The following is a 13549-nucleotide window of genomic DNA, read 5'->3' as shown; positions in this document are numbered from 1 at the left end:
AGAAAAGAAAATTTGAAAAATAATTAGGAAAGCATTCACAAGACTATGAGACAGATTGAATATGGAAAGTGAGGAGAAAAGAAGAGTATGAAATGAGGGATTTTGGATGACCAGGTAGTCAGTGGCATAATTATATAGGAGGAAACATAATCATTATTATGGTTCAATATAATGGAGTTCAGTTTAGCGCATGTTCAAATTGAGTTGCCTTTGGGACATCCAAGTGGAAATGTCTAAGAGACAGAAGAATACATGTTTTCAACTCAGAAGAAACTTATGATCAGGAAACACCTATTTGGGAGTGTGAAAGATACTATGGATATAGGTCCTCAAACTCCATGTCAACCCTCTTCTTGCATGCTTTTCTCTCCTACAGCGGCTAGAATTTAAAAAAACAAAAAACAAACAAACAAAAAAAACCCTACATCTCTAGCTTCCCTGGTAGCTAGATGTAGACATGTGACTATGGTGTAACCAAAGATGTAAATAGGAATGTTGTAAGGGACTTCCAGAAAAACCACTTAAATTTGGATGACTCAGATGGGAGGTAGGCTCTCTCTGCTCTTCCACTCTCCCATTTTTCTTCTGCAAAGATCAAGGATGTGATAGCTGGAGCCTCACCAGCCATTTTGATGATGATGTGATCTTGAATATGGAAGCCATACACTAGGATTTCAGGGTAGAATGATAGAAGGATCCTGGGTTTCTGGACAGGGAGCCACCATTCCACCTCTGGACTGAGAATATCCAAATTCATTTTACATTTAAACCATTGTTATTTGCGCTTTATGTTTTATGCCCCCAACTGTAATTCTATCTTATACACCAAATTATTATAAATGTATAGGTAATCCCTGGCATAGGTGAGAATAACAAGCCATATTAGAGCCATGTAAGTGGAAGAAATCTTCTAGAAAGAATCTACAGCATAGAGAGAGGAACGAGCAGAGATTTCTGGGAACCTCACTGCAAAGGGCAGAGGAAGATAAATCAGCTAATGAGACTTGAAAGGAAGAGTCAGAAAGTTAAAAGAATGTGTCAAACCTAGAGATGTGCCCCTCAGACCCCCCTTAAAGAAAGGACTCACTGCCTAGCTGTATGGCTAGTTGATAGCCTCCAGCTGTTGGCTCCATTTCAACTTCTAAAGCCATTAACTGAGTGAAGCAATGGTAGCCAAGACCACTTCTTAGGGCAGTCCTGTCAATGACTGAGCAATGCATGGCACAAAATCCCCATCAACACAGAACTCCCTTAACAGGAACTCTTTGCTACAGAGCTCCTCACCCGACTAGTAGAGACCGTCAGATCCACATTGCAGTCAGATGGCTCCCTCTGGGCAGTAAATCTTTTGCACTCCTATCTCTGCATTTCTGCATCCCAGAAAACCCAACTGGTGCAAAGGATATTAAGAGTCTACATGAGTTAGCATGTATTATTTGATTTGGTTGAATGAGCATTAAATCATCCAATTTCAAAGTGAAGATGTAGGAAGTTGGGGATTTCCTCAACTAACTAACACTACCAAATACAAGTATTCTTACTCAAAGCAATTCACTTTCCAGTTAATGTGCTCAGTCCTCCCTGGGTTTTGTTTTGTTTTGTTTTCTTTTCTTTTCTTTTTTATCACTTTTAATCCAGAATATAATCATATTCCATCAACAATCCCTCCAAAATATCACTCATTTCTATTGTTTTACTTTCCTCTTCAATTTTATCTTGCAATCACATATTATGTAGGAAAAAAATGAACAAGGATGAATAAATCATACGTAAAGTAATTCATTTAAATCCCTTGCGTATGTCATTACTGATTATTTTCCCAATTCAGCTATATTATGGCATAAACCACAATCATTCAACATATAACTCTGTAAGGCAAAAGCTTCATATAATAAGTTGAACTTATGGGGCACCTGGGTGGCTCAGTCGATTGAGCATCCAACTCTTGATCTCAGCTCAGGTCTTGAACTCAGGGTTGTGAGTTCACGCCCCACATTGGGCTCCACCCTGGGTGTGGAGCCTACTTAAAAAAATGTTTCTTAAATAATAATAAGATGAACTTACAAGGCAAGTATTAAATGTGTTCCCAGAGTATAATGGCCAAAAGTATTGCCAATAGAATTAACTGAAAAGATTCTTGTTTCTGAGAATCAAACCATTTATTTCACAAATACAGAGGCTCATTTTCTCATTCTTCCTTTTGCGTCAATCATCATTTAACCCAAATTAATCTTCCCAAAAAAAGCACATAGATCTGCCAATACGTTGGTGTTTTCTTCTTACAAGGAAACAACAGAGCAGATAAAAATCTGCTTTCTCTGATTCTGGAGAGCCACTATTATTGGTATACTACTGCAACTCTCTGAGGTTCTCTTTCAGGGGTCAGCAAACTACTACCCATGGAGTAAATCTGGCCCACCACCTGGTTTTGTAAATAAAGTTTTATTGGAATGCTCCAATAAATGCTCCATGCTCCTTCGTTTATGTATTATCTATCAGTGGTTGCTTTCCTACTACAATGGCAGAGTCGAATCACAGCGTCAGAGACCATCTGACCTACAAAGCCTAAAATATTTACTGTCTGGCCCTTAACAGAAAAACTGTCCTAGTTTTTCTTAGTATCTAGTATCTTACTATCTTTTTGCCGCATTGCTTCCAAGAAAGCAAGATGGGTCACCAGCAGCCCTACTGGAGTGGAGAAAATTCAGCCAGCGTTCTCGTTCCTGTTGCACCTGCTTAAACCAGCACAGTCTGATCCGGATATACGGTCTCGATATGAGCCACCAGTGTTTGCACAGGTAAGCAAAGGATACAGGTTCATTAAGTTGGATTAAGTGAACTTCCTTCAATGGGTCATCCAAGATATACACCTTACTGCAGATATCCAAAATACCTACCTTCATGCTAACTCTTTGTACATAAAATAAAAATATTTCAATTATGAAAAAAAAAAGCATGATCCGTTCTTACATTTCGGTTAGTCACTCATTCATTATTATTCATTTATAATATGTTAACTGACATCTCAACGTGTTAATGTCACTACAAAGTATCAATCTGACCTCAGACAATGACTTTAAGGATCATAATAAATGCTCTCTTTTTCTTTACATTAATAGGTGATTATTATTTTTAATTAACCTGAATTTTATTTTTTATTTTATTTTTTAAGATTTTATTTATTTGACAGAGAGAGACACACTGAGAGAGGGAACACAAGCAGGGGGAGTGGGAGAGGGAGAAGCAGGCTTCCCGCGGAGCAGGGAGCCCAATGCGGGGCTCGATCCCAGGACCCTGGGATCATGACCTGAGCCGAAGGCAGACGCTTAACGACTAAGCCACCTAGGCGCCCCTAACCTGAATTTTAAAAAGTAATCTCATACCCAGAAGACACTTCGAATCTTGAGTTCAGCATTTGATATTCATCCATGTTTTAGTCTAGCTTTAAACTTTAAGCTTAAGAACAAAAACAAAAAAAAAGATTAATTTTCAAAAGACGCTGGAAATAAAACATCTACAGCTTTAAGAGAAATAAAAAGATAATTACGCCCACATTTGCTTGTTTTCCTTTCTTTCCGGAAAGATTGCCTCAGTAAAAGAAGTTGAGAGTTTTTTAAAATGCCTTTTGACATCACAGACCTTCTTATTTTAATGGAGCAACATCTTCCTAGGAATTCATCAATGAAATCAGAGCAAGAGAATAAGGAGAAAAAGGAGGAGGGGGACGTCTGCACTGAAATAAAACAATGCAGGGAGACTCCAAACTTGGTTTGTGGCTATAGATGGTGAGTGTTGCATAGACACAGGTTTGCTTAACTCAGATGCCCAGAAGGCTAGGCGAGGATTTCAGCTGGGAACTCTTTAGGTTTGCCCTGGAGCATAAATGAACAGAGGTCTCCTGTGATGAATTTGCCCCTCCTCCTGAGTTTCTTTATTTTCTCCTACTGTTTCCTTCTCTAAGTGGGTACAGCTGTTTGGGATTTTGTGAACTATGGGTTCAATCATATATTCAAGATGATGAAATCAGGACTTCTCAGTGTAGTTCCTCATTTTTCATATGCCAAGTACTTTTTCACTTTCTTTTTATTTCAAAAGTAATATAAAGATCTTTGCATGAAAGTCATAAAAATACTGGTAAGCAAAAAGGAGGAGGAGGGGGAGGAGGAGGGGGGGAGGAGGAGGGGGGAGGAGGAGGGGGAGGAGAAGAAGAAGAAAAGGAAAAAGAGGAAGAAGAAGAAAAGAAGGAGGAGGAGGAGGAGGAGAAAAGAAAATTCAGATTATTCATAAATGCTACCACCCAAGGAAACCACTATAAAATGTTATTATATATTCATTCATACATGTAATGGGTTGAACAGTGCTGGTTCACCACCCCTCCAAAGGATAAATCTGCCCAGAGCCTGTGAATGTGACTTTCTGTGGAAAGGGGTTCTTTGCCAATGTAATTACATTAAGGATCTCAAAAATGAAATCATCCTGGATTATCTGGTAGGCTCTAACTCCAAAGACGATTGTTCCTATAAGAGAGGAAAACTATAGACAAAGGAGAAGGCCATGTGAAGGCAGAGGCAGAGAGCAGAGAGATACCACCACAGGCCAAGGAATATTGGAGCCTCCAGAGGCTGGAAAAGATAAGGAAGCCTTCTCTAGAGCCTTGGAGGGAGTGTAGCCCTTTATTTCAGGTATCTGGTATCCAGAATTGTAGGAATAAATTTCTGATATTTTAAGCTACCAAGCATGTGGCAATTTGTTACAGCAGCCCTAGGAAACTAAAACAATATATTTGTTCAGTAAATATTTACTAAACAACAACAACAACAAACAAAATATTTACTAAACAACAAATATTTACTAAACAACAACATGAGCCAGATATTGTACCGAAGAGTTGATGAATAAGATACCAAAACTTTCAAAGATTTTTTATGAACACATGGAAATATATGTATAAATATTTTAATGGGCCACAATATAAAAGTTGTTATTAACACACTTTTTAACCTAATAATACAGACATCTTTCATGATTATAAATGAGTATGTCTTCATCTTATAGATGAACCACTATTTTGCTCAAGCCATTCTCAGTATTTGAACATTGAGCTTGTTTCCCTTTCTTTTTCTATACTGCAATAATCGTTCTTTAGCTAAATACTTATGCACACTTTTAATTATCCCCTTAAATTAAAAAAAAAAAAAATGGAGGGGCGCCTGGGTGGCTCAGTCGTTAAGCGTCTGCCTTCGGCTTGGGTCGTGATCCCAGGGTCCTGGGATCGAGCCCCGCATCGGGCTCCCTGCTCCGCGGGAAGCCTGCTTCTCCCTCTCCCTCTCCCCCTGCTTGTGTTCCCTCTCTCGCTGTGTCTCTCTCTATCAAATAAATAAATAAAAATCTTAAAAAAAAAAAATGGAATTTGGAGGTCAAAGTCTGTGCCAGTTATCAATTTCTTGTCTCTCGGTTCCAAACTAACCCCTCTTTCCCCTGTTTTGTGACACTGGAGCTGGATCTTGCGAAACTCTCTCTGCTACAGGTTGGCCCATGATAGGCTAGGCTTTGTCAGTGCAGGGCACTGGGCAGGGCAGCAGTGGCAGGAAGACACTCCTTTTTGGGGTGCCAGTCCTCCACTTTCTAATGCAACATGGGAGCCCCACAGCCTTCACAGACCAGCTCCAACCACACCCTCAAGACACACTCTCCCCCCCACCACCAGTAGTTGTTTCTAAGTAGATCTGGCCATGGCCTTAGGCACTTTCTCCCCATCCCATGGACATGTCTATACATCAATATGGCCTGCTGTATGAATGTTTCTTCACCACCCATGGCTAGGTTTTCCAGTGGTAGACACATGGTCCTCAAAGAGATTTTTTTTTTTAAGATTTTATTTATTTATTTGAGAGAGAGAAAGAGGGCACAAGCAGGAGGGAGGGGGAGAGGCAGAGGGAGAAGCAGACTCCCCACTGAGTGGGGAGCCTGATGTGGGACTCGATCCCAGGACCCTGGGATCATGACCTGAGCTGAAGGCAGACGCTTGACCAACTGAGCCACCCAGGCGCCCCTTCAAAGAGATTTAAATCTCAGCTTTGAGTTGTGGATGGGAGCACCCTCCTAGTCCTTCCTTAGCCTAGATGTAATGGCTTCTGCACATGCTACTTCTGGATCCCTTAGAGGCAGCTCGCCACTTTTGCTAGTTAACACTTCCTTTGATTAAATCTCTCTGTTTAAATAACTTGTGCACTTTCAATCTCCTAACTGACTCTGACCCTAACTGATATAAAGTCTAAATGCATTTACATGACCAAAATAATTTCCAGAACAATTGCTCCAATTTACAATCCCTTCCCCAAGCCCTAACCAACTCTAGATATTTCCTTTCATTTTCAGCAAAGAAAATACAATAAGAAAGAAGGTATCCCTTGTCAATTGTTTTCATTTGCATTTCTTTGATTACTAATAAGGTAGAGGAAAAACTATTTGAGTATATGTTGTGTTGGAAGGAGTCATATCAGAGTAACAATGGTTACCTCCAGGGAAGGGAATAAGACGAGAAGAGGGAGAAAGAAGGGCGACTTTCCCTTATTGCTCTAAAATCTTGCACATTGTCCACGTATTTTACAAAGGGAAAGCATTCATGTATTATTTATGTAATTAAATATATATACATCATGAAAGTAAGGTGCAGGACTGCTCCTAGTCAGAGTTGTTGCCTTTTTTAGCAGAGCTGAGCCATCAACTTTGGAGAGGGCTTACCTATCTGTAACCACAGGCCCCAGTCCTGACCACAGACTCATCTCACTAAGGCTGCACCTAGAACACCAAAAAGAAATGAGTGCTCAGCACATGTACCTGGTCATGGCCACTATAGTTCCTGTATCTTCAAGGATAGGAGAACCATGCCTTTCTATACCCTGTCTCATTGTGACAGCATGTGTAAAACCATGAGCTGCACCCTCAGTTCCAATTTTTAGTTCATAAAAGTTGGGAAGAAGAGAGGGAGAGTGTAGAGACCATAGGGTCCATGTGCTTTTCCTTACCATCAGGAGAACACAGTAGAAGCTTGTGATGTGTGGGACTTTGACCCAGAGAGAAGACTGCATGACCAGGTCAGCACAGAGATGGGCTATAGTCATCTACCTGCTTCCAAAATGATTAATCATCTTTTCCACTTTTCATCTTTGCTTCTATTAAAAAAAAAAAAAAAAAGCATGAAGAGAGTTGAGATAATGCAATTGTACTTATCACAACTGACAATTTTATCATTTTTGTCTGACAGGACTACAATATTGTAATATTGTACTACAAATATTTGAAATCCTCCCTTGAGGAAGGGAGGATTCTTTAATAACCCAGTCAGCTAACAGACCTCTGTTGGGCTGAACAGTGTAGGAAGTGGCTAGGAAAATGGCAACCAGCAGGAGCAGAGCACATTTGCCCTACCAATGAAAAGACTAGGGTGGATGGAATAAAGAGCAGAGAATGGGCATGGTGGGTTTGGGTTTGTGGGATGTGAGATGGAGGGGAAGAAAGGAAGAACGTGAGACCATAAAGCATGGACTTTGTGAAGAGAGATATGTGCATTCGGGTTGTTTAGAAAGATATTCTAATCATCCTAGAGCTCAGTAACCAGATTCTCACTACTCCACTCCCTTGAAAGTTATTGAGTTAAGACCAGTGTTAATTTTCAAAGCCTTTTGGAGTAATTTCAATTTATTTTAGCTGTATTGATGGTCTGAGACTGAACTTTGAGCCAGAACAAGATATTTATTTGGGTTTCGTTTGTTTAATGTTTGTCTCACCCACTGGATGTGAATTCATGCGGTGGATTAGGAGTGGTCAGACAAAATTAAAATACTTTAAGACATGACTGTCCAAAGACCACCCCCTCCAAATCCCAACCTCTCGTCTTCTGAAAATAGTTGTGCTGTAAAAACTGCCACACAGAATACACATCTGTTGTTATTCAGTCTGGTGTATGAAGCTCATACAAGGGTGCCACCTAGAAAAATGACATCATCTGAAGGCAGCTACGCACATGAGGGTATAGATTTCTTCCAATTCAAAATACACATACAGCTCATTTAAGTCAAGATTGTTCTTCCACATATTCTTTGCCCTCTATCATGTATCTACTTTAAAAAGAAAATAGTGCAAATTTCTTCACTGCCGACCTCTATTAACCCACTTAACCTCAATATCAAAGCTCAACACCTTAGCTCAACTGTCTCTTTAAGAAGATAGAGTATCTAAAAGCTCTGTAAAATGTCATTTTTGTTAGGTATGGAGTACTGGCATCTAGAGACTAGGCTTTATTTAGCAGTTAGAATTTTGTGGAGATTATGATCAGAGTAAAACAATGTTTGGATGCAATACAGAAGAAAAGAATATGAGAAATAAAAAAAAAAGGAGAAGAAGAAGAAGATAGACTAACCCAGGACAGGAGGCCACAAGGCACATCACGTTTTTAATGAAATATTCTAAGTGTATAGAAAAGTAGAAAGAACAGTATGACTAGCATCCATGTAGTCACCACCCAAATTTGTCAAATTTTAACATTTTGTAATATACCCTTCAGCTCTTTGTTCTGAGAAATAAATCATTATGGATACTATCGAAGCCCCATGTATAATCTAAAACAACCTACGTATAATCTACAACAACCTCCCCTCCGTTTTGATCCCATATATAACCAGTAACCACTATCCTGAATTTTGTGTTCATCACTCTCATGCATGTTTTTATCATTTTACGTATATATTTATCCATAAAGAATATCAAGAATGACTCCACCAGTTTCGAAGCTGATCTAAATAGTATCATACTGCTCCAGGCCCACATGAGCACACACAGAGATACATATACATACACACATATGTGTATCATATAGAAGTATTCATATCCTTTTACAACTTTAAGGTATATCCATGCAGAGAAAATATAGTTGTAGTTGCTTCATATTAACTGCTGTCTCCCATTGTATAATCATACCACAACTTCCTTACATATTCCTATGGATAGACCATTAGATATTTTGCCATTCTTTGTTATCATAAGTCAGACTGCAGGGAAAATTCTTTTGGATAAATGCATACAACTTTTTTTAATCTTATTTTGTTTTTAATATAGAGTTAGAAGAATAATATGACAAATAAAGTTGACCTTTTTCAAATGTGTAGCTCCGTGAATTTTAACACATGTATAGACTGATGGGACCACCATCACAATAAGGACACAGAACTGTTCCATCACTGAAAGCGACTCCCTCAGGCTGCTTCTTTGTAGTCACAACTTTGTCACTGCCCCTAACACCTGCCAACCAATAGCCTATTCTCTGTTGCCATAATTTTCCTATTTCCATGATATCATATACATAATCATACAACGTGTTACCTTTGAGACTCGTTTCTTTCACTCAGCGTAATACCTTGAGATGCATCCATGTTGTTGTATCTATCAATACTTTGATTGCTAAGTAAATTCCATTGTATGGGTGTACAACACTTTGTTTACTATTTTGCCCATGGAAAGACATTTGTGTTACTATTGATTTTTGGCAATTATTAATAAAGATGTTATAAACCTTCATAAACAGGTCCTTATGCACATACAAGTTTTCAGTTAACTTGGGTAAATACCTAGTCATGGAATTACTGGGTCAGATGGTAAGTATATGTTTATCTTTCCAAATTCTTGGGGACTTACCAGTTATCTTTCTGTAATTGATTTCTAATCTATTATGATCAGAGAACAGAATTTGTATGATTTTTATTCTTTTAAATTTGTGAGTGTTTTATAACCCAGGATATAGTCAACCTTGATAAGTGTCATCTACACTTAAAAAGAATATGCACTGTGTTCGAGTTGAGTGTCCTACAGATGTCGGTTAGATCCAGTTGGCTGGTAGTGTTGTTCAGTTCCTCTATATCCTTGCCTATTTTCTATCTACCTGCTCTATTAATTGCAGAGAAAAAAAGGTTTAAGTCTCCAGCTGTAATTGTTGGATTTGTCCATTTCTTCTTTCAGGCTTATTAGTTTTACTTCATGTATTTTGAAGCTCTGTTGTTAGAAATGTACACACTTAGGATTATAGTTACTGGTGGATTGACCCTTTTATCAGTATGTAATGTTTCTTTCTATCCCTGGTATCCTTCTTGCTCTACAGTCTACTCTGTCTGATATTAATATAGTCATTCCAGATTTCATTTGATGAGTGTTTGCCTGGTGTATCATTTTATATCCTTTCCTTTTTAACTTTCCTGTGTCATTATATGTACATCAGGTTTCTTGTAGTCAGCTTAGCATTGGTCTGGGTTTTCTTTAATATTTTTTGGTCTTGGGTTTTGTTCGTTTGTTTGTTTTTGTTTTATTTAACCCATTCTGATGATCTCAGTCTTTTATTTTGTGTATTTAGACCACTTACATTTAGCATTATTATTGTTCTATTTGCATTTGAGTCTACCCTTTTATAATTTGTTTTCTATTTGTTCCCTCTGGTTTTTGTCCCACTCTCTCCCCTTTCCTGCTTTCTTATGTAATATTTGAATATTTTTAGTGTTCCATTTTAATCTGTCTATTGAGTTTGATTACATCTTAGTGTTTTTCCCCCCCAGTGGTCATGTTAGGGATTAAATATACAAACTTGACCTTTCTCAATCTACCTAGACCTAATATTTCACCACTTCAGGTGGAATATAGAACCCTTACCAGCATATATGTCCCTTTACCCTCCTCTCCTTATGTTGTTGTGATTATTATGTCTATATGTATTAAAACTCCATAATTATAGTTTTTGCTTTCGACCATCATACATATTTTAAAGAACTTAAGAGGAGAAAAATAATCTCTTCTATTTACTCAGATTTTTACCATTTCTGTTATTCTTCCTTCACTCTTGATGTTCTAAGTTTCCCTCTGGTAGTATTTGCCATCCATCTGAAAAAACTTGCTTTTCATGTTTCTGTTGGAACAGGTCTGCTGGCAACGGATTCTCTCAGTTTTCATCGACATTTCATCATCATTCCTGGAGGAAATTAATTCTGGAAGGGAATTTTGAAATTGTCTAACTTAAAATATTCATTGCACATGTGAGGAAAATGAAGCCCAAAGACAGTAAATACTTTGCCCCTATGGCACTGAGCCAGGACCAAAATCTAAGCTTGATTCTCAGTTCAGTGCTCTTACTCTTCTTAGACAATGTGCTGGCTTGCTATCTCAATTATTTGGTATATAGTGAGAATAGGCTGTGCAAAAAAAAAGCTTGATTACTATATGCTTAATATAAGAAAAAGTGGTAAAGTTATTTTTTTAGAGCTGAATGGGGCCTCAGAGATCATTCATTTCTGTGTTTCATGTTTCAGATGAGAAAACCGAGGCCAGAGAAGGTAATTCAGTTTCCCAAAGGAAATGTACTAATAAGCAAAGACATGACATTTATAGCAAGATCACATTACATACCCACCATTTGGCATCCGGGTTGCCTGTTTCTTTTCTCCAACAACAATAGCCAAGATAGATCATGTTGGGCCAAACACACTCTCTCTAGAAGTTCCCTCATGACCTTATGACACAAATTGGATGGCCAACACTGCACAGTGGATCCTAGCTAGGTCATTTGGAATCAAATCTATGACTGTTATCATTAGCACTATCCTCTCAACCAATGTTTCCCCAACTTCAGTGTCTACCAGAATTGGACTTCAGGGTGCACAGAAACTTATAAGCTGTTAAAAATCAGCTTATCAAAATTGCACATTCCTGGGCCTACTTCCAAAGATTCTGATTCACTAGATCTAGCGTGTGACCCTGAGAATTTGCATTTTTGTAAGCACCCCAGGTGATTCTGATGCACAGGCTGCACTGGGAGAAATGTCTGGCCTAGACTGAAGCATTATGTCTTGGTCATGAAAAGAAAGTTCTGTTCTTTCTAGCTCAGAATAGAAGAAGAGACTGGGTATGACACCAAAGCATTTCTTAATCTCACTGGATTCGGGATCCGTCATTCACAGTAATCGAGCTGTCTTCCTCCTCTTTCAGGGATAGCTGAGACAGCTAGAAGTTAACAGTTACACAGCCCTCACAAATCTGTATGGTAACAACTCTTAAAGACACAGATAACTACAGTTAGCACAGAGTTTATTATGTGTCTCTTACCTATTGCCCTTTCAATAGGTCCATTAAGATTCCTAAAACTTAGATATTCCAATTAAATATAACAGCTAACATTTATCTAGGGCCAGATTTTATAAGTCCAGATTTTTACTTTAAATACACTTCGTAATCATCCCCCCATACATGAACACACCTAGACCCACATACACAAACAGCACTGATCCCATAGGAATGTGTTCATTCTCAGCTGGATGCCTTGCTATGCACGAGATCCTATAGAAGCAGGAAAAAGAAGAAAGCGTGCTGGCCCTGTACTCAAGAGTTAGAGTCCAGCATGGAAAACCAACCACACAAACAAGAAACAACTAGTTGTGTTTTAAGCAACATGCAGACGTGTGCAAGATAAAAACAGAGTATAACCTTCACAGATTAAGGAACCCTTATGTTTAAATATTGACTCTGTTGTTCTTATGGTTTAATTCCTAGAAGTAAAGAGCTTGATGTTTAGCTAGACTGAAAGGAAACACAAGTGCTCTTTGCATTTGATCCCTTAATGCATGCAGAGGCACGGATTCCCTGATCTGGCCAGCATACTGCCTCAGACTTTTTCTCTATTGTCTTGTAGGTATGGACAGATCTCTTCTCTCTAATAATCATAAAAGATGCTTGAAAGCAGGAGCCATGTCTGATACTTCTTCTGTGTCTCCTACAGGGCCTAAAACTATGTCATTTTAATGTCACCCATAGTGAAGCCCCTTCCATGTACGCTTTTTGTGATACCCTACAGTTTCAGAGACAGCCTGAGATCCCTGCCCTCAAAGATTTTCCCGCATTCACTGAGCTCATACTTCTCCTGCAAGTGATAGGCCCTGTCCTCAGAGCTTTGGGCCCAGAGATAAGTAACACTCTCCCTCTGCACTTGAGTGAGGAAGACAGACATGAGTACTGTGTTAGTGTCTAGAGCTCCTGTCACAAAGGATCACAAACTGGGGGTTTAAAAAACAGGAGTGCATTGTCTCATGGTTCTGGAGGCCACAAGTCTGAGATCAAGATGTTGACGGGGATAATCTCTACCAAGCACTCTGAGGGAGAATCAGCTGCTTGCCTCTTACCTAGTTTCTGGTGGTTTGCTGGCCATGTCTAGGGTTCCTTGGCTTGTAGAAGCATGATTCTGATCTCTGCCCTCATCTTCACATGGAGATCCCCTGATGTGCATAGCTCCGTGTCCAAATTTCCCTTCTTTATAGGGACACCAGTTATATTGGATTAAGGGGCCACTCTGTTCCAGTATGACCTCATCTTAATTACCGACATCTGCAGTGACCCTATTTCCACATAAGATCACATTCTGAGGTATTAAGGGTTAGGATTTCAACATATAAATTGGCAGGGGTGGGGTGGGGGGTATAACTCAATCTCTAACTCATACAAACAGCTAAACACAACCTGG

The 13549-nt window shown here is 39.0% G+C and overlaps 1 long non-coding RNA gene across 1 annotated transcript in view; it reads right to left on the bottom strand.

The window, feature by feature from the left end:
* Window positions 1–13239, bottom strand: part of LOC116647828 — a 30531-nt gene extending 17292 nt beyond the window's left edge. The window contains exons 1-2 of the long non-coding RNA XR_004302404.1: window positions 10858–13239; window positions 7029–7175 (exon numbers count right to left, since the gene is read on the bottom strand). This is a non-coding gene — a long non-coding RNA (uncharacterized LOC116647828). The remainder of the gene's footprint in view (window positions 1–7028; window positions 7176–10857) is intronic.
* Window positions 13240–13549: the final 310 nt, after the last annotated feature.

Source organism: Phoca vitulina, unplaced genomic scaffold (genome assembly GCF_004348235.1).
Source record: "Phoca vitulina isolate PV1807 unplaced genomic scaffold, GSC_HSeal_1.0 scaffold41, whole genome shotgun sequence".
In the NCBI taxonomy this organism is placed as follows: Eukaryota; Metazoa; Chordata; class Mammalia; order Carnivora; family Phocidae; genus Phoca; species Phoca vitulina.
Note: the sequence above shows the minus strand (reverse complement) of the source record. Positions and strands in the feature narration are given on the sequence as shown.